Source organism: Crotalus tigris, unplaced genomic scaffold (genome assembly GCF_016545835.1).
Source record: "Crotalus tigris isolate CLP2741 ecotype Arizona unplaced genomic scaffold, ASM1654583v1 scf7180000017550.10884619, whole genome shotgun sequence".
In the NCBI taxonomy this organism is placed as follows: Eukaryota; Metazoa; Chordata; class Lepidosauria; order Squamata; family Viperidae; genus Crotalus; species Crotalus tigris.
Window position 1 is genome coordinate 2,952,558 of NW_024096468.1, and position 20,179 is coordinate 2,972,736.

At 38.8% G+C, this 20,179-nt stretch overlaps 1 long non-coding RNA gene across 2 annotated transcripts in view; it reads left to right on the forward strand.

The window, feature by feature from the left end:
- LOC120306689 overlaps positions 1-20,179 on the forward strand; it is an 88,584-nt gene that overhangs the window by 58,076 nt on the left and 10,329 nt on the right. Inside the window, exons 1-2 of one of the 2 annotated variants that reach the window (XR_005556373.1) lie at positions 16,779-16,967; positions 17,498-17,598. This is a non-coding gene — a long non-coding RNA (uncharacterized LOC120306689). Of the gene's footprint in view, positions 1-16,778; positions 16,968-17,497; positions 17,599-20,179 lie in introns of those variants that run through there. The other variant, XR_005556374.1, reaches the window with a different exon arrangement.

Here is a 20,179-nt window from a genome sequence, read left to right on the forward strand (position 1 = left end):
CACACACTTGACTAGGATTTAAATTGGGAATAGCTATTTATGAGGGAGCAGAGAGGCATGGGAAGATAATTCTAGCCAAAATTCCAGATTAAGCATCCTAAGTACTATTGAAAACCCCAGAAGTAAGGAATGCTACTGATGCTCCTCTGCAGGAATAAAATGTATGACAATAAGGCAGAATATGATATTCCCTTTCTTATTGTCCTAGTCACTGTTGTATAAAAGAAAATGATTCTAGTAAATATTGACTGAAGATAAAATATAAAAAATATATATCTAACACAACCATTATAAGGCATTGGAGTGGAGTGATAATTAATTGAAGATTCTTTTTTCTATTGAAAATCTACCTTTTCTTCAGTATTGCAACCCAATTATTTTTCCTCTTATGAACTCTTTAGCCTTAGGAAAAAGCACACCCACACAAATCCTGTCATTCACTGCTTTTACACCAAAGCTAAACCTGTGAGGATTTACAGTAATTCTTTATATTTACATAATACAATACAAATTGCTAAGAATTGTTTTCTGAGTAGAAAATAACTAGGAGTGAATGGCATTTAATTTGAAATTCAAGTTTTCTATGAATGGATTATTTTAAAGATTTGCCAGTCAAGTCTACAGAATATCCCATGATAGCTTATTAATAGGGCTTTCCTCCTGTTTCTTCCAGTACTGAGAAAAAAAATTATCTGTTGTTTACGATCTGGAAAGACCAACTGTTTACTGTAATAATCTTAACTGAAACACTGTTGTCATCTTAAATTTAATTTGCATGATTAAAGGTTGAAGTAGCCTCACAATTTATCTCTCAGTTGTCCTCCCATTTAATTCTGGGATATATGCAATGGGTTTGCATTTGCATCTAGGAGAGGCTCATTTTTGGTTTATGTGAGTTAAATAACAAATTGTATTGTTGAGGGTGTACTAGTTTCCACGAGGTTGGAATAAATTTGATAACCACAAATTTGTTCAAAAACACAGGTTAAAGAGGTATCATGCCTGATTCTATGTGATTCTGTAAATGTATTTTCCTAAGATACACACACACACACACACACATACACACACTGATTTCCCTTGAAATGAGGGGCCCTTGGTTCTCTCTGAGCTTAGAAAATCCATGTTGAAATGCATGCTGAATGTATGCTGACTTGATTTAGTAAATCCTACTGAATGTGAAGGTAGCAGCAAACCATTTCTGTATTGTTTCAAAGAAATCAGATAGCTGCACCCCTACAGATATTAGATGAGTGTATCACTCAGGATGAGTCAACATTTTCCAAGCCATCTACTTTTCCTCCTTTAATAGTGATCTGGTAGGAGAGGTAGATGTCTTTAGGGAGAGTTAGTCCCAGAGATCCAAGTAGTCCTCAACTTAAAACTATTTGTTTAATGGCCTTTCAAAATTACAACAGCACTGAAAAAAATGACTTATGACTAGTTTTCACACTTATGACCCCATCGTCACGGGATCAAAATTCAGATGCTTGGCAATTGGCATGTATTTGTGATGGTTGCAGTATTCTGGGGTCATGGGATTATCTTTTCTGACAAGCAAAATCAATGGGGAAGCCCATTGTGATTCATTTAACAACTGTGTTATTAACTTAACAACTGTGGTGATTCATTTCACAGCTGTGGCAAGAAAGGTCATAAAATGGAGCCAAACTCACTTAACTGCTGTTCTTAACAATGGAAAGTTTCGGTTCGATTGTGGCCATAAGTCGAGGACTACTTGTAACCTGGCCCCATGCCTTTGAACAGAGGACCTAGAAGGAAACAGCCAGTACAGCTTGTGCAAAAGAGGTGTTATATGGGAAAACCTTGGTAACCTTACTGCATGTTGCCACATTCTGAACCAGGTGTAACTTCCAGGTGGTCTTCAGGGGCTGCCCCATGTAGAGTGCATTGTAGTAATCCTTATAGGAAGTGAGCAAGGCCTCCTGGATCAGGAAAGGGCTCAATTAATGCACTAGGAATCTGTGCAGAGACCCCCTAGCCAGAGCTGCCACCTGCTCTTTCACCAGGAGCCATGACTTAAGAAGGGCCCCTGCATTGCACACCTTGTCCAGACTCAGATATGAAATATAATTTGGGCCCGGGGGATCAAAAACCTAGAGCCACTCTGTCTTGCTAGGGTTGAGTTGAAGCTGAGTCCTCCCTGTCCAGAACCTTACAGCCTTCAGGCACTCAGATAGCACTACCACAGTAGTTCTAAACCTTAGTTAAAACACTTTCACACAGTTCTTCCCCAAATCTTAGTTAAAGCACTTTCTTCTTGTCTACAAGTCAGTTGAAGGCCAATCCCATTTCTTCGGTTCTGGCTTGCAACATCATCAGGCAGCAGGAAAAAAAAAAGTTTGCCCATTGTTTTGCCAGATGACTAGATCACAAGTCTAGTTACCTGTTGGAACTTGCCCCCCCCCCCAGATATTTCACCCACCAAATCTCCCAATCTGGGGATCAGTTGTTTAGAAAGAACAGAGTAGCAGGTAAAGTGGAGAAGAGCTTTTTTCCCCAGCAGGTCTTTGATCTAATACCCAGGCTGAAGACTGATCAATCTAAAGAGCTGACAGTCAAACAACAGTTGGCAGACTTGGGGGGAGGGTGGAATTGCAAGAGTTTACTCTCTTTCTGCCACATCACAATGCAGCTCTCCCTGCCTATGAGAGATTATTGTTCAGGGTGCTTTTAGAAGTTTCATGCTTTTCTGGAAAAGCAATAAACTTCTGTTCACAAAACAGCCCAAACTACACCTCAAAGATAAGTGGGAAAGCCACTCATAAAGAGTGGGGAAAGCCACTCATAAAGGTAATTGGAAATTAAAAAAAGATTTGGAGAACAATGTCTACCATCACTTCACAAACAATAAGCTTAATGACATATTTAGAAAACTGCATTAAGCAGCTTGTTTGGATTCCAGTTAAAGAACTCTGCCTTGTGCTGGTTTTGCATTCCTTCTGATTTCTGAAGTTGTATTGGTTATGAATGAATGCTCTAAATTTCATGGGAACCTCTCACGTCCCAAAGACACAGATCTAATGATGTTGTAGAAAACACCAGCATGGGCTAGAAAAATCACACTATACAAGGCCAGTGGTCAGTAAGATCTAGCAGAAAAGACCGGGATTTCAACAAATGAAATGACATTATCATTCAGTATAAGTAGAAGACTCCTGATGTATTCCTTAGTTTAATTAAAACAAAAGACAAATTACAGTAGGAGTGTAGGATATCTTTATTTGAAAAGCACTGAAGTCAGACTAGATAATATTAGAAAAAATGAAACGGTAATGTGATCAGGTACAAGGCAACTTCAGATTGTTTAAAGCTGTGGTTCTGAAACTTTTTCCTCTTAGTATCCCTTCCTATTTTTAAAAAATATGGGAGACCCCAAAAGAGATATTGCTTGTATGGGTTATATTTATTAAGATTTATATTTTAAAAAATGGTGGCATTTGTAAGCTATTAAATCATGTAAACGTAACTATTAAACCCATTAGATATTGCCATAAATAAAATATTTTCATGGAAAAAAACCCTGTAGCCTTCTGGAAGGCCATGAATATCTGACTATTCCTCCAAGCATGGGGCTGACTCAGGGGGTCTACATATGGGTGGTCCAGTGGGAAGGGTCCGATTTGCTTTTTCATTTTGGTGTACTTGAGTCAGTCTTGATTCCTGACAATTGCCTGGATAAGTCCTTGCAGTTTCCTTGACAAGATTTTACAATTGGTTTGCCACTGCTTCCTTCCTCGGCTGAGAGAATGATTGGTCCAAAGTCACTCAGCTGGTTTTGTGCCTAAGGCAGGACTACCGTCTCCCAGTTTCTAGCCTGATGCCACAACCACACCAAACTAATTCTGATGTATGTGAACACAAAGTTTTCATAAATACCACACCGCCTGTTTAATTCATACTATAGTTAGTAGTTTGATTTCCCTCCAGAGACTGAGCACAACCTATATGGCAACATTTATTTATTCAGATAGCAAGACTCACTTTTACACACCAGACAGCTTGATTTAAACACGCAAAATTAATAACCTACTCCCTCTCCTTTGGTACAGTTTGCAAGTTACAAATACCAACTGTGAGCAAGGACAGAAAGAGCAGGAGCTGCGTCACCAGGTTTCTTTGGGGACTGGGTTTCAAATTGAGCGGGCTCCAAACAGATCGCTTCCCAAGACTTGCATTTTTCCCTGTTCCCAAAGATCTAGGTGTAAAGGAGACTCGCGTTATAAGAGCTATTATTTTAAATCTAATTTGCATTAAAAGAAAACTACACAGCAGTTTGGACCGATAATTTCTTTCTCACTCACGGCCAGATGCTTCCCATAATTTGAAAAAAGTGGGGAGGTTAACAACCGGTGAGTCCCGTTTTGTTTGTCTCCTACGTCACATGTTTTTCAAAAGCGCTTACCAACCACCTCCGGTTAAGCCGTGGTTGCTGACGCGCAGAGCCTGCCACGTCAAGAAGCAGGAAGGGAAATAAATGCCTAATTTGGGCTCGGAATGCGGCGACATTTGATTGGCTGCTAAGGAGAGGTGGGGCGGGTGAGTGAACAGCTGGCTTCAGTTACTAAACTCTAATCCTTTCAACAATGGAGTGCATAAACTCTTCCGAGACTTGGAAATTCCCCGCCCTTAGTTCAGCATAATATGAGCCTTCGGTGATGCCTGTTGATAATTTACTCGATCGCGGACTGTTTCTAGTGTACTTCAAAAATAAGTAAATAAATATAATTTGCTCTTCCTTCCCAGCATATCTGCAAGCGTTTTGAAAAGGGAACGGATTTAATTTTCCTTACATTTGCTGAACCGCAAGGAAGAAAACCTGCAATTAAGGAGTTAAAATGTGCTCAGTTTAAGATTTGATTGCCCTTCTACTTTTTTCCAGTATATCATAACAAAACTCAGTAAAAGATAACTTGAACTGTATCGTGTAAACCGGGAGGCTTTTTTTTAATAACATAACCTTTCAGTTGTACTGTAATTGGTTATCAGAAAATAACTCTACCAGCAATGTTAGAGTTATAAGATACTGGAAAATATATGATGATGTTTCTTTGGAATCTAGGGTAAAATAATAAAAACTATCCTGGATTTTGAGTGTTGCAACAACTGGAAGTATAAGTTTTGTTAGTGCAATTCCTAAATAAAGGTTGGGGGAATATTCCCTGAAAAAGTCTGGGATCTCTTCAAAGTTCAAAGTTGCATCATGTTTTTGAATCATTAATTTGCAATCTAGTATACAGTAAACCACAATAATATCTGTTCTATGCTTGCTATATTCTGATTGAAGCTTCCCTTAATCTCATAAATCAATGACCAACAGAAGAACAGAATAGAATCATAGGGCATCGGACATCTTCTTGTTCAGCTCCCTGCCCATGGCAGGAGACCTGATACCATCCCACATTCATAGTTGTCTAATCTTGAAAACTTCCAGTATAATGAAGCATCCACAACTCTGAGAAAATTGGTTAATTGTTCTCACTGTCAGGAAATTTCTCCTTAGTTCCAGGTTGTTTCTCTGTTTGACAAACTTCCACCCATTGCTTCTTGTCCTACCCTCAGGTGCTTTGGAGAATAAGTCAACCCCCTTTTCTTTGTGAAAGCTCCTCAAGTATCAGAAGACAATTTTGTCTATGTCTGATTCTTCATTGTTTAAGTTAATTTAATTCTAGAAAATAATATATGTCATTCAGGGTAGAAAATTGTGAAGTTCTTGGTGTTCTCTGAGCTTGATTATTTGCTTGCAGATGTTTCATTAACCAACTAGTGTAACATGACTAGTGCTGTTGTGCGCTGATGGTAACTAGTTGGATATTGAAACATCTGCAAGCAAACAACCAAGCTCAGAGAGCACCAACAATTCTACAATTTAACATTTCCAAGCCACCAAGCCTGTGCAAATGATGAAGGTAGAATAACATCACATATTTAGAGACAATAGATTCATCTATGCTACTACAGTATAATTTGCTTTAGTTTTGGGTGTTGTGTGAATCCCGCCACTATGATTTTGAAGTCACACTTTTATTATGACAGTGCAGGGCATGAGCCCAGCCATAAAAAGAAGCTTCCTTACCACCTTCACTTGTATTTTTAAGTTAAAAAAAGGATACTTTTAGGAAAAAAAAATAAAGCTACTTGTACTAACGAGGAAAACCTTGTTGCAAGTGTGTTTTTGTGTTTTCCTCGTTGACAGATATTCCATGGTAAGAAATATTACAGTGGTGGGAATATCCTGGAGATTCAGCAGCAGCAGATGACAATGTCTGGGTTCCCCATGAAATTCCATGAATTAAGCAAAATGGTTATGTAATATAAAGCTCATTTGGTAGTATCTGAGACCAGTACTGTAGATCAGATATGTCAAACTCACGATGTCACGTGATGTTGTGCGACGTATCAGAACTTTTTCTCCATTGCCAGCAATGGGGTGGGCACGGTTTCCTCATGATGCATCCAGCCCGCAGGCTGGCAGTTTGACACCCCTGCTGTAGATACTTAGAACATAAGCTGAATTGGAAATGACTCATAAATTATGAACAGGGTTTTTTAAAAAGGTGTTACTTGCAGCCATAATATAGTAGCCCTTCACAGTGGGATTTTGGTAACACTGTAAGGAGCTTAAAGGTTTTCCCGTCCACTTGAAAGTCCTTGTTCTGTGAGATCCAAGTAAATGAATAAAAGAAGCTTCTCTGAGCGAAATAAAGTGTCTTCACAGATTATAGACCTATGCTCATTTGCATTAGAAGACCAGACTTTGTGGAACTACTTCTGAATATACTGAGTATAATAAGATAACTTGGTTTATGCATTTATTTTAATCCAAAATAATTTGAATCCATTTACTTGGCAGTTTTTCTGTATGAACGAATTAGCAGTTCTAGGTAAGTTGCAACTCATCTGAAAAGGAACCAGATTAAGCTAGTAGAGAGTAGATCAAAATTATCTCCATTTCCTTCTCTTGAGGCTAATCTGCAATACTGAATTCCTGGTAATGACCATTTTGCAATAAATTACAGGCTCACTTTGCTTTCTAATCTCACAGAAGCCATGAGGTAGGGCCTCCTTAATATATCAGTGGCAAAGGCCAATGAGGCTATTATACACAAACTGTATTTCTCAATGACAGTAACTTTAAGATGTGTGAGCTTCAGTTCCCAGAATTCTTAAGCCATTATGCATAAAGTTACTGGGATTGTACTGGTATATAAGATTGTTTCTAATAGCAAAGGTTTTAGCTACAGTTTGATTCTAGGTATTTATCAAATAAATAATTTCTTATCAACAGTCACTATGAAGCTTTGTGTAAGCGTAGAGCAGAAAATAGATACCTGGATGTATAATCCTAGTGATTGTATATTGTTATTGTTATAAATGCTCAGAATAAGGCCTTGAATATATTAATTACTACTGTACAAAATGATGCAGTATATAGTCCCCCCCATACTCTTAGACCAGGAGTGTCAAACTGTTGGCCCATGGGCTAGAGCATCACATGCAGGCCATGCCCACCCCAGCTCTGCAAAGGCAAAAAAGTCACAATACATCACGATACGTCACATGACGCGATCAAGTTTGACACACATGTCTTAGACCATCTGATTTGGCCTACAAATATCTAGATTGGCCATTAGACGGAAACCCGCAATTTGCTGACATCTACTGGATGTTCAGAATTTTACACTCCAAAGTGATAACCCTACTATATCATTACAACTGGTAATTTCTTCTAAGCACAGCATTTTCTTCTTCCTGTATTCACTTCCAGTCCTTCCTCTGCAATAGTCAGTTTAAAAGCTGTGTTACTAGGCATGATTTAATGGGCTGGATTCTGTAATTGATTACTTTTCATTTTGAGAATATTATACAACCCCATCAATTCTGAATATCCTGAAAAAAGACAGAAAGGATTATAGAAAGGAGGCTGCTTTATACCAACATATGATGAATATTTTTTCAGCGCATTCCCCACAATATTCAACACTTGACATGTCTGTAAATCAAAATAATTTGTTCTGTATAGTACAGAAAAAAAATGGCCTGATCTCTGGTTGACATTCAATGTGCCACTAAAAACTGAACTGTGAGTATTTGTGGTAACTGCTGATCTTACAAGATATACATGATGCTTCCATTTGGGACCTGTTTCAAAACTCAGAAATATTTGAAAGTGGAGAAGCTACTCCCACTTGTCTCCCTTTGAAATTTTATTATTTTTGAATCTCAAACTTGGATGACACATTAGAACTTTTACAGACTTCTAATCTTAACAAACATGTCCTTTCTCCAAAAGAACATCTTCTCCTGTCACTGAATTTAGATATCTGGAGCCAAAAGTATTAGGCCAAGATAAAAAAAACCAAAACAAATTCTGCAGCCAAGGAAAACTTGAACTTGTGTTTCCAAAGAAGCCTATGATTTGGCAGGATGGCTGCTGTTCAAAACAGGGTGGGACTGGGTTATAAAAATATTATAGGACGTGCAAGTTTTGGGGCATATCTAACATGTCTTTTGGATCCAGACCATGTTCAAAACCCCTTTTAGAATATGTAATTTCTAAGCAAGGCAGAACAAGCTTTTCTAATCCTGTAGATCATCTGCCTCTTGCACTATTCTGGGCTTGCACTTTCTGTTCTCCTATTAACTGTTTGGCAAAATTTATGTTCCCCACCCAAACAGCTGGCCTAACTTTAAAGAAGCTTGAATCTCATTTTAACGGATCCATCATTACAGTTTTATGACAACAAGATTGTAGTTGAGGGAAACAGTAAATATGCTATACATGTTCCTGATCTACCAAAGTATGAGTGAGGAATTGTTTTGTATTCAACTATTACAGTCTTGGGAACAGTGTGTGATTATATAGATAGTGGAGTTCTTTGCTGTTGAATTCAAGTTCTAGAGTCTTAGGAAGCATTTTCTGTCCAGGTCTTTTGATTCTTCAAAAATAATTGAAAGTCACATTTAGGCAGACTTTTAATGTGAAGCAATAATTTTGCTTTTCTTTCTTTTTTCTCTTTGGGTGTATAGATGATGGTAAGAAAAGTAAGGTTCTACATTTAGGCAAGAAAAACCAAATGCACGGGTATAGAATAGGTAGTACCTGGCTCAAAAGTAGTAATTGCGAGAGGGATCTGGAAGACCTAATGCAAGATCACTTAAATATAAGCCAGCAGTGTGCTGCACCTGCCAAAAAAGCCAACAAAGTCATAGGCTGCATTAATAGAGGGAAAGAATTAAGTTCACATGAAATATTAGTACCACTTTATAATGCCTTGGTAAATGCACCTTTGGAATATTGCATCCAGTTTTGGTTGCCACAATATAATAAAGATTTTGAGACTCTAGAAAGAGATGCAGAGAAGAGCAACAAAGATGATCAGGGGACTGGAGGATAAAACCTATGAAAAATGGTTGCAGGAATTGGGTATGTCTAGTTTAATGAAAAGAAGGACTAGGCAGGGGTAGGCAACCTTGGCTCTTTTATGACTTGTGGACTTCAACTCCCAGAATTCTGGCTTAGGAATGGCTGGCTCAGGAATTCTGGGAGTTGAAGTCCACGAGTCATAAAAGAGCCAATGTTGCCTACCCCTAGACTAGGGTGACGTGATAGCTGTGTTCCAATATCTAAGAGCTGCCACAAAAAAGAGGGGATCAACCTATTCTCCAAAGCACTTGAAGGCAGAGAAAGAAGCAATGGATGGAAACTAATTGAGAGAACCAATCTAGAACTGAGGAGAAATTTCTTGACAGAGGAGTATTGATCAGTGGAACCATTTGCCTCAAGAAATGGGTGTTCCAACACTGGAGGTTTTAAAAAAGAGATTGGACAACCATTTGTCTGAAATGGAATAGGGTTTCCTGCCTAAGTAGGAGTTGGATTAGAAGACTTCCAAAGTTCCTTCCAACTCTGTTATTCTGTTAGAGAGATCAGTTTTAGTCTGCAAAAATCTGGATAGCCACTGTATAGTAGCAAAACAACTACTACTACAAAACAAAAGGCTTGAATCTCTGCTGCAGTTTAATGTCAACTAAAATTTTGCAGAGAAAGGGAAGTAAAACTACTTGCTATTACAACACCCCTGTTATCTTAATCAAAATTCCAGTAAGGGATTTTTTTAAAAAGTGCACAATAAAAGGATATCAAAGTGGCTATCAAAACCAAAACTAAAGGAATAATTATTATTTCCAATAAGTTTCAAGATCTGTTTTCTCATCAGTGGAAACATTTCATTTGCTTCGAAACTTCCTAACAAATACTTAGTAAAACCTCAGTTCTAGCCCATCTGCTTCCTGAATACTTTTCTTAAGAAAAAAAAAATCTCCTCGATATAGAACTATATATATATATATATTGTAATGTGTTGTGTATACTATTCAAATTTAATGCATTTCTACCACTAATTCACCCAGTGCAATATGAAATCTACTCCAATTGTCTACTGTTCCCAACTTTGAAATGCAGAGAACATAATCTTCCTCCTTTGGTTCACAAAGTTCTTATCTGTTGGCACGTGTTGCCATTGGTCAGGGCTTAAAGATGTTTCAATCTTTTTTACTCTGTTGCCTACATAGACGTAGAAGTATCTGCTTTGTTTGCAGGTGTATCTTGACATCACCTTACTGTCTGCGTAGAAGGTGGTAGACTGCAGTTCAAGGCACAACGTCTTCTCTGTCATGTTGGTGAGCTTTACAGCTAAAGTGGTACCACATAGTTCTAACCTTGGTACGTTGTGGCCTTGTTGTATTGTTAGTCTCGCTTTTTCAAAGAAGACACTGAGACTGCAGCTCTCCGTGGTAGACTGCAGTTCAAGGCACAACGTCTTCTCACTATTCTGACCCAGAATTAAGTTGTGTTGTAAACCCGGGTCAGATAATTAAACTCAATAGGAATAATTTCATAACAAAAATATATTTATTCAGAGAGATTACTTGCATTTATGCTGGTGGCTTCTGGAAAATACATCTCTGTTCATTCCCATCGGTGAGAAGATAATGCTCTCTCCATACCATCTTTATAGCGGAACAGGGTCATCGGGTGACATCCGATGGCCCATGCTTCTCTTTAGACAAAGACATTCCAATCTGGCTTGTCTCCAGGAAATCTCCCAATGCCCTTTAGAAACTTCTCCCACTGACCCATTAACATGGGATGACTGACTAGCTAAAACTACATTTCCCATAAGCCATCTCTTAACGAGACAGCACTTAACCCAACAAATGCCAGATATTCTAACATACAGATACATGCACTAGTCAGGGTTACATAGAGTTACACAATTCAGAACAGTTCCCAACTTTGAAAAGCAGAGAACATAATCTTCCTCCCAACTCACCAACAGGGGAATGAAAAATATTCAGGTCTTGCCCTCTGAAATATTATTGGTGCCAAGTTAAAACAAATCCTTCATCCCCTTACTAGACAAAAATGAATTAAATAAATACATTGTTACTATCCACTCATATGCTGTTTTCTATGTTTCTATCTATATGTATTTGTTTGCATCTCCCCCACCCCCCAAAAAATCCTTGAGTGATTATCATATAGGCAGGGATTAGGAAGCTTAATAGTAAACAATAGGGAGCAAATACCAAACTCCCTCATGGATTTCATGACCACAACAGTCATTTCCTGCAGCTTTAAAAAACCATTGTGACTTGTGAAGGAAATCTGATAGTATGGATACTTTTCCAAATAATGAGGTTGCACGTTCATAAATAAACGAGATTAGGAGAGGAGGGAAAAGAGGTCAGTTCTCAATTCTAAATAGTGCATATAGGAAAAGGCAACCCCAGGAAGAATATGCTGAATTTTGCTCAGGGGATGGGATGAGGCAAAAATGAACTTCCCACAAGAACTGCAAAAGCACGGGCTTCCGGTGGATCTGCGCGCGCGATGGCGGCTACCCCCGATGCCCACTGGATTGGCAGGTAGCTGCCGAGTCAACGCCGTTCCTGCCGCTCAGGACTCACTCGGGTAAGCTTACACCTTTCTTCTGTCGATGTAAGGCATCCCACCTTCGTCGCCAGTGTTGCGTCCTTCGCGAAATGGCAATGACATGAGAAGCAGTTGTAGTTCTCAGGAACTTCTTTATTTCAGTTCAGCATACTGGTTACAAGACGCCGACACCGCCCAAAACTCCCGGCCTCTTTTATAGGCCATTCCCGGGTCAATCTGCAACTTTTGGCACGCCAGCACTTGCGCATGTGCGCAAGTGCTGGTGACAGCCTGTCTGGTCCCGGGCAGCTTGCACCTGCCCGGGACCGTCTGCAATGCCCCGAGCCTGCTTGCACAGGCTCAGGACATAACACTGTCATCTTTTAAAAATGGGTTGGAATTGCATTAGTGGGCACAACTCTAGTTATGGAGTGATAACATAAGGGTTCAGCTATAAAATCATTGCAACACAATTAAGAATTATCTTTTTTTTTTAACCAATGAGCATCTTCCTATGATACTGCTAATATCTGTAACCCCTGTGAAAAAATGTCAGTTGATGAAGAGGAACAGAATACATCATGCTCTTCTACTTTAGCTATAACAATCAAAGATTGCTCTTGATACTATCTTGCACAGATGGGTATCCTGAACAGATCTGAGCTGTAATTTAAAGGTAGTTGGAAATGACACTGGAGACAATTGTTACTGAAATGTTGAAAGTGAGTGATACAAAGCAAGTGTAGAAAATTGTAAAAAGATATTGTTAGTCTTCAGTAGCAGACTGTTTTAAGTTAGAATTTCATGGTGCGCTTTTTTCTCTGCTAAATAAAGTGCTATCAACCAGTCCTTGAGATTAAAAAAAAACACATATTGGTACAGAATGTGCAGATTGCTGATTCCTGACCTGCTTATATTGCCTCTATCACCAGATAGTAGAGTCCTTGTTTCATGTATGCAGAGAACATTAAGCAAAGCAACTGGTTTAACTCTCAGACTTTGCTGCCTTTTCTCTTTCTGAATATCACCAACTAGTGAGAAACATTCTGCCAATCATAGCACTACAGCAGGAATTGGTCAGGATTTGACACCTGCAATTGTGTCTTTTATGCCCTTTGCTTTTCTTGTTTACCACTGAATGCCAGCAGGATCAGAAAAAGAAGTGAAGAGGATGGATGGGGAACAGAATTGAAGCGGATTATGAAGAACGTTGAATCATATGAACCTAGACCCTCAAATATACCAAACATACAAAAGGACAAGTTCCCCAAATTTTCAAAGATGGTTAGACTCACAATTTGTTGCTTTCTCCTGGGCAAAATGCAGATTTAACGTCTGTTTAGAACTCTGCATTCTTCAAGCTCCTGAATGTAATGATGGCAGACTCTGGTATACAATTCTATTACCAAAGAGAGAGAGAGACAAAGATCAAGATGCAGATGAATGCTTGGTTAATGGAAGGATCAAGGCATGATGGAATCAAATAGGCACTGGATTGATCCCCCATCTTTGGGGCAGTAGTGTGCCCATAAATGTTTAAGAACTGGCTCTGCAGGCTTCATTTCATGCAATGAACAGCTGATTAGGGCACCAGGCATTGAGGCTCAGCTTTCAGCTGCATGCAGAATTCCCTAAAATTTAACAATCAAGATCTTTTGAGCTGCTACAAGTCACCTCTAGTACACTACTACCTATGTGTCACCTGATTATGCCATTGACAAAATAACTGGACAATTATGTCAGGTTATTTTACACCTTGAAATGGCATAGATTACCATCAATTTAAGGGAGAAAATGGCAATTTAACGTCAGTAGAACTAAAGACAACTCATACATGGATTGGTATCATCAGGGAGATATGATTTTAAAAAAAAGATGTTGCCAAGGAATGTTTGTTCCTTGGTTGGAGAAGAACAAGGCAAGAACTGCACACCTGCTGGGTTTAATCTATTTATAAACAAATAATAATACAGAAATGTTATGTATTTCCCAATTTCTCTTTCTCAAGGAAATTAAACCTGGGATATGGCCCTGAGATTTCTCACACTTGGAACAGTGGTGAGTGTGAACCAGATTGTGGTCAGCCCAACTGTTCTGGGTGTTTCCCCAGTAGCATATCTATTGACTGAATGGATAAGATTAAATAGCCCAACCCAAGTTTAAGTAGCTGGGCAAGTTTCAGTTTTTAAATTAAAGTTGGGCAGACACCATTGCTAACTTAGCCACCCTGTAACAATTTTACCTCTTGTATAATAATTTAGCAAAACCAAGAATATGAAAAATGTTCAAGATTTGTTTTGGAGACAAATCTTTTGTTCCAGGTGCTGCCATTTTTCTTTGGCTCTATCATTCAACCCTTGCTGCCAAGAATAGGCGAGTAAATGTTTCTGATCTGAGGGCCTTTGTTGCATGACAGAGCTTGTTGGCACCAAACAGGATCAGAAAAAATGGGAGACCCGCCTTCTTCCTTCTTTTTTGTTTTTTTGTTCCTTACTTTGATCTATCTGTCTCATGATGTCCAACCAATAACTGCAGTACTGTGGTAACTGTGGAAGAAAAGAGATGGGAAATGCTTGTTTGCTCATTCCTACTTATCACAGCATCTATGAATACTTCTTGAACTTCCTAATTTAATTATTTTCTGGCACAAATTATGATCCATAGCTTCCTGGAAAACTATCTTTATTCCTCAGGTCTAGACCCACAAGTTACATAACAGCTGACACTCAGTTTTTGAAAACCTATCTCTGTTCTTTTTTTAATCATAATTTTATTAAGCATTACAACTAAAAAGATAAAAACTAATGCAAACTTAAGAAAAGGAACAAAATGAAAAAATAGAAAAGAAAAAAGAATCTAGTATAATAAAGAAAAAGAAAAGAAATATATAAAGAAATGACTTCATCTGAAAAATTATGATCAATTTTAGTAATTATCACTTTTTAAAATACAACAAATGAGCTCTTCTTCCATTATGTCATCTCTTAACAAACCCTTAAAGGGAATTATGTTTATAAAGACTACATTGTGGCTATGAACTTGGTGGAAAATCTCTTGACTCCCAGCCGCTCAACTCAGTTCCTGCAGTCTTCTCATGAGGAATAGCAGTCTAGAGTGCAAGTAGGTAATCTCTTGTTTTTTTCTGAGAATTCATCATCTGACCGTTGATCACCACCAGAATGCTGTCCCTGCTCTTTCAGGGATATGTCTAGTTCACTATGAATCCTCATCAAACATTTCCAGAAATCTATCTTGGTTCTAATGCTCTTGTTTTAGAATTTCAAACCAACGTGATCAATAATCATACTAGCTATGAATTCTTAAAGCTGAAATCTGAACTGATCTAGAGAACTGTAGCTAGAGAGCTGATAGAACTTATGCTAGTCAGATAGATCTTGGTCTAAGTCAGAGCAGTGGTGGGATTCAGCCGGTTTGCATGACTTTGGCAGCTAATTTTTTGTTGCCCAGGCCCAGAATGGACTTCCGGAAGTGGCATCCATACAGAGAACCAGTTGTTCACATATTTGAATCCCAGCACTGAGTCAGAGCCTTAAAAAAGCAGGCAGCCTGGATGGTTCTGAGAGACAGACAGAAGTTACTGGCCAAGTTCTGAGAGAGATGTGGCAAGACTGAAGTCTTGACTACATAATAGTAACATGATTAGGATTTGCCTTTGGATAATGTTTTTTCTCGTTGATAGTTTGCGTCAGTCACATATACTATTTATTCTGTTATATAGTGGACTGTTTATTTCAAATATTTATGTTGCTGTTCAAAGACTATTGTCTTAGTAGTGTGATTTGAAGTAATAAATCTCTACTGGGGGAGTTAATACATTCTACTAAACTATAATGTGATTGATTTGATAGGTTGTGTGAGGCATTGTTGTTTATAGCTTATGGCGTAGTACAGTGGTGGCGACCCTATGGCACGCATACCAGAGGCGGCAGTCAGAGCCCTCTCTGTGGGCACGCGCACTGTTGCCCCAGCAGAGTTCACCAGAGTTGTGAGCATGTGGCATTTAGAAGCAACAGGGCAGGAAGTGAGCGAGCAAGTGGCGTTGGCCCCCTGGGGATGCTCCGGAGATGGCGAGGGTCTGGCCCCAGCCATGCTCACCCAGTCTGCTGTGACCACTGCAGCCACACCCACCCAGTAGGCCATGGTCCCTCCCCTGAGGGCATCACAATGCTGATGCAGCCCTGACACTTTGCGATAAATAAGCGGGTTTTGGGTTGCAGTTTGGGCACTTGTTCTCTAAAAGGTTCGCTATCACTGGCCTAGTATATTATGATTTGTTTAGCAAATAAATCATGCTTTAGACTGATATGTGAATCAAGTCATCAATAACAGCTCATGTTACAGATATCTATTTATTTATTCAATGTCTACAGCTTCCCATCTCATTCAATGACTCTGGGCAGCATACAACTTAAAAAATATTATTATTAAAACATTGTGTTAAAACAACACAAAACGATAAAAACTTCAAAATAAATACATATAGCAGCCAAGATACTTGGCCTTTTAGCAATATAGCCAGGAAACAGAGCCCTTAACACATTCAGCACCCCAGGCTCAAGAACATAGACAGGTTTTAGCCCCTTGAGAAAGGTTAAAATAAGATTGGAGCCATTCTAATCTCTGAAGGAAAGATGTCCCATAGAGCAGGGGCCACTGCAGAAAAACCCCATCTTCTAGTCCCTGCCAGTTGACTGTCATGGTCTCATTGGAGCCCGGTTCAGAGGAGGAGGAGGAGGAGGAGGAGGAGGAGTTAGAACTGGGACAGTCCAACAGGGACGGCACGTCTCTCTTGGCATGTTTGGAGAGGCCAGAGGCTGAGGACGATGCTGTTCCAGGCCCCTCAAGCATTGGGTGAGGTAATCAACCAGACGGAGAACTGCCTGCCTTCACAGACACATGTGAGGATCGACTGCTGACAGGCAGTGGTGCTGATAAGCAGATCTTCTCTGATGAGGAACAGCTGCCTCCTCCACTAGATCCAAAAGCGGTGAGAGCAGAGTTTAGGCAAGCTCAGAGAAGGCTGCAAGACTACTCAGGAGAAGGTTGCCCCACCCTCCTCACGAGGAACACCTGGAGGGGAGTAACTTAAAGAGAAGCCATGTGGAATTAGCCTTTGCCAGGAACAAATGTTTGTTTTGCATTACTCCTCCAGCTTTGACTCATGCCTTTTTGCCTTGCTTCAGGGACTGCTTGTCGCTTTGCTTTGAGGACTGTTGTTGGTCTTACTCTAGGCCTGTGGGGTTTACCTTCAGAACTGCCTTTGCCTTGTACCCTGATTTTACTTTGAGGACTACCATTTGTCTTGCCCTAGCCTTTCCCCTTTGTTTTGCTTTGTTTTACCTTCAGATCTTCCTTTGCAGTTGGTAATATATGGATTGTTGTTTGGGGGGACTGAGGGTGGCTACCTTCAGGGTAGCGTGGGATGGAGCCTTACTGATCATTGGAGGGCTGTTTGTTGAACACTTCTTGAGGACAATAAAGGACTCTCTAAAGGCCTGCCTTGTCTTGACCACCTAGGTCATAACACTGACATTCTTTGGCTGAGAAGATTTGCAGCATGCCCATTCTGCTACATTGGATTGGATGGATAGAGACTCTTGGAAAAAGCAGTCCCTCAGGTAACCTGGTTCCAAGACATGTAGAGCTTTAAAGATGATCACCAGCACCTTGAGTTATACCCAGAAATACAATGTTAACTAATATAGCTCACACAGAAGTAATGTTATACATGCCATATATCTGGGACCATTCACTACCCACACATTCAGCCCCAGTTAAAATTTCCCTTTTATTAAGGGACAGACAGAATTATTTTGCAATAACTCTAGACAGTAGATTTCCTCAATGACTTTTTCATCTTCAGAGTATGCTTAATGTTTGATGTGTACAGGAGCTGGCAGCACTTAGACAACGTTGATCTTGAAAAAGATAAACAGGATTGAATCTGGTTATTACTTTGATGGGAGATTATTAGGGAATCAGGGGCTGGAGTCTAGACTCAGAAGTCATGAAAACATTCTAGAAAAATGCAGTGAAAAGCTACTTGCATATATAGTTGTTAAGAATATTACATGAACATGCAGTCACCAGATGTCAAGCGCAATATGACTGAGATTTTACTGCTACTGCTGCCATTTCATATAGATCAACTGTCATGTAATTTAATCTCTCCTCAGCCTATTTATTAGGTGCCAAGCTGGGAACAAATGCCAGTCAAACAATGTGGCATATGAAACACTAACTTGAATGTGTTAAAGGTTTTACAGAAGTATGAGTTGTTGATATTAGCTTTTTCTTTGTGGGACATTGATCCATTTTTGATTCTGGATTTTCTGATTGAACTTTTTCTGTGACTCATCATATTGCTTGTACTATGGCTATTGCTTTTTAAGCAAAGATCCAGTCACGTTGCTTGTTGTGATGGTTGCCAAAAATAATTTGGTTTCAGGATTTTGAGCAAGATACTTGTCTGATTATTATAGGCATACTAAAAGAGATAAAAAGCAAAACTATGGAATAATCAAAATCTGTTAATAGCTTTTGGTATTCCATTAGACACAAACATCAAAACAAGAGAAATCCTACTGTTTCTAACTTCTTGGAAGCTCAATTTAAATTGCATGTCTAGTGTCTGATTCTTTAACCTGGCTTAAATGGCTGCAGAAGTTGTACTATTTTGGTTATTTTCAATCTCTCTAGATAAATAATAATCTTTTATCTTGATTTAAACCTCTTCATTTTTTTGAGAAGTCCTTTCTCAGCCTCCCTTTAGTTGCCTAAAATGGAAATGATTAATCAATAGTATGGGCTATTTAGAATCATAGAATCCTAGGGCTGGAAGGAGAGAAAGAAGGCAGACTTACCCAGAAAAACAGAAACTAGAACACACTAACTGTTGTGTTTGTATCAGACAGTGGCTACCGATGCAGGGCTATATGGCTCAGCTGTTGAGCACTCTTGAATGGGGAAGGAGATGCAACATTTGGCTATGTTGGTTTTACAGCTGTTTAGATAGCAATGATCATCAGAGATGTCAGTAGCCCTGCTATCAAATTAGCAGTTGTCCATCTGAATAGCAAAATACTGAATAGTGAAATACAATATCTGTAATACTGAAAACAGTGTTTCAGTTATAACTTTGGAAAAAATTATCAGCAGCAAAAGTTGGTAATCTTTTGGGAACTCAATGTATGAGCCCCCCATGTTTCTTTTCAAGTGGAGAGAATGCTAGTCTTCCATACACTGTAATCTGAGTTGTTTTCTTACAGTACTGATACCCTGCAATAGTTACTGTATAAGCCTGGGATAATAGTTTTTTCATGAGAAAACATTGATAGATGACACTGCAATAATTCTACAGAAAAAGGCAAGAGATCAAATAGATCAAATAGTACAAATTTTACCATGCAGACAACCTGAAACCCTCCCAATACCTGAAAGCCTTTCTCAATTAAAAAAAATCTAATATTGTGGTGGGTGTGGGTGTGGTGTGTTTCAGGTGGCCATCTTCAAAAAGGGAACTGGTGAGTGAAAGATATTGTGTCTTGTATAAAGAAGATTCAATCCTGATATCTCCTTTTTATATTAGACAAACTCTGCTCTGTAATACTGGAGCATTTGCTGCCATTCAGTATCTAGACAGTCTGACTTGGGAAAAATGACTTTCCTATGTTAATATGACCTGATAAAGAGCAGATTTTGTTTTGGAAGACAGATATTTTAATGAAAACTAGATTTCATCACAAAAGTGAAAGAATTGCAACTGTTGTCTGAAAGTAGGTCATCATGTCATATTGTTAGAGCAAAACAACTCTAAATTTTTAGTATCTGTAACACAAAAAATATTACGCTTCTAAAATTGTAAAATATAAAAGGGGTTGTTATATACCATATTATAGTTAATTATATCCAGTGTGAAATATCAATCCTTGTTATTATGTTCTACATTAGTTTTTAAATACAAAATTGAATCTGGGGATTCATTAAGAGAGTCAAAGAACCTTATTGGTAAAGCTGTGTGAATCTAAATGACTACCTTTTTCTTGTGGTAACTAACTAAAATCTGAATTGGGAAAAATAATGAAATAGAATTTGACTGTTATAGACTAATACAGTATGTCAACTTAAAAGCCTTGTTAAATATATCCAGTATTTTATCATTTCTTGAATCCAAAGTGATCGGTATGGCTGCCCCTCTCC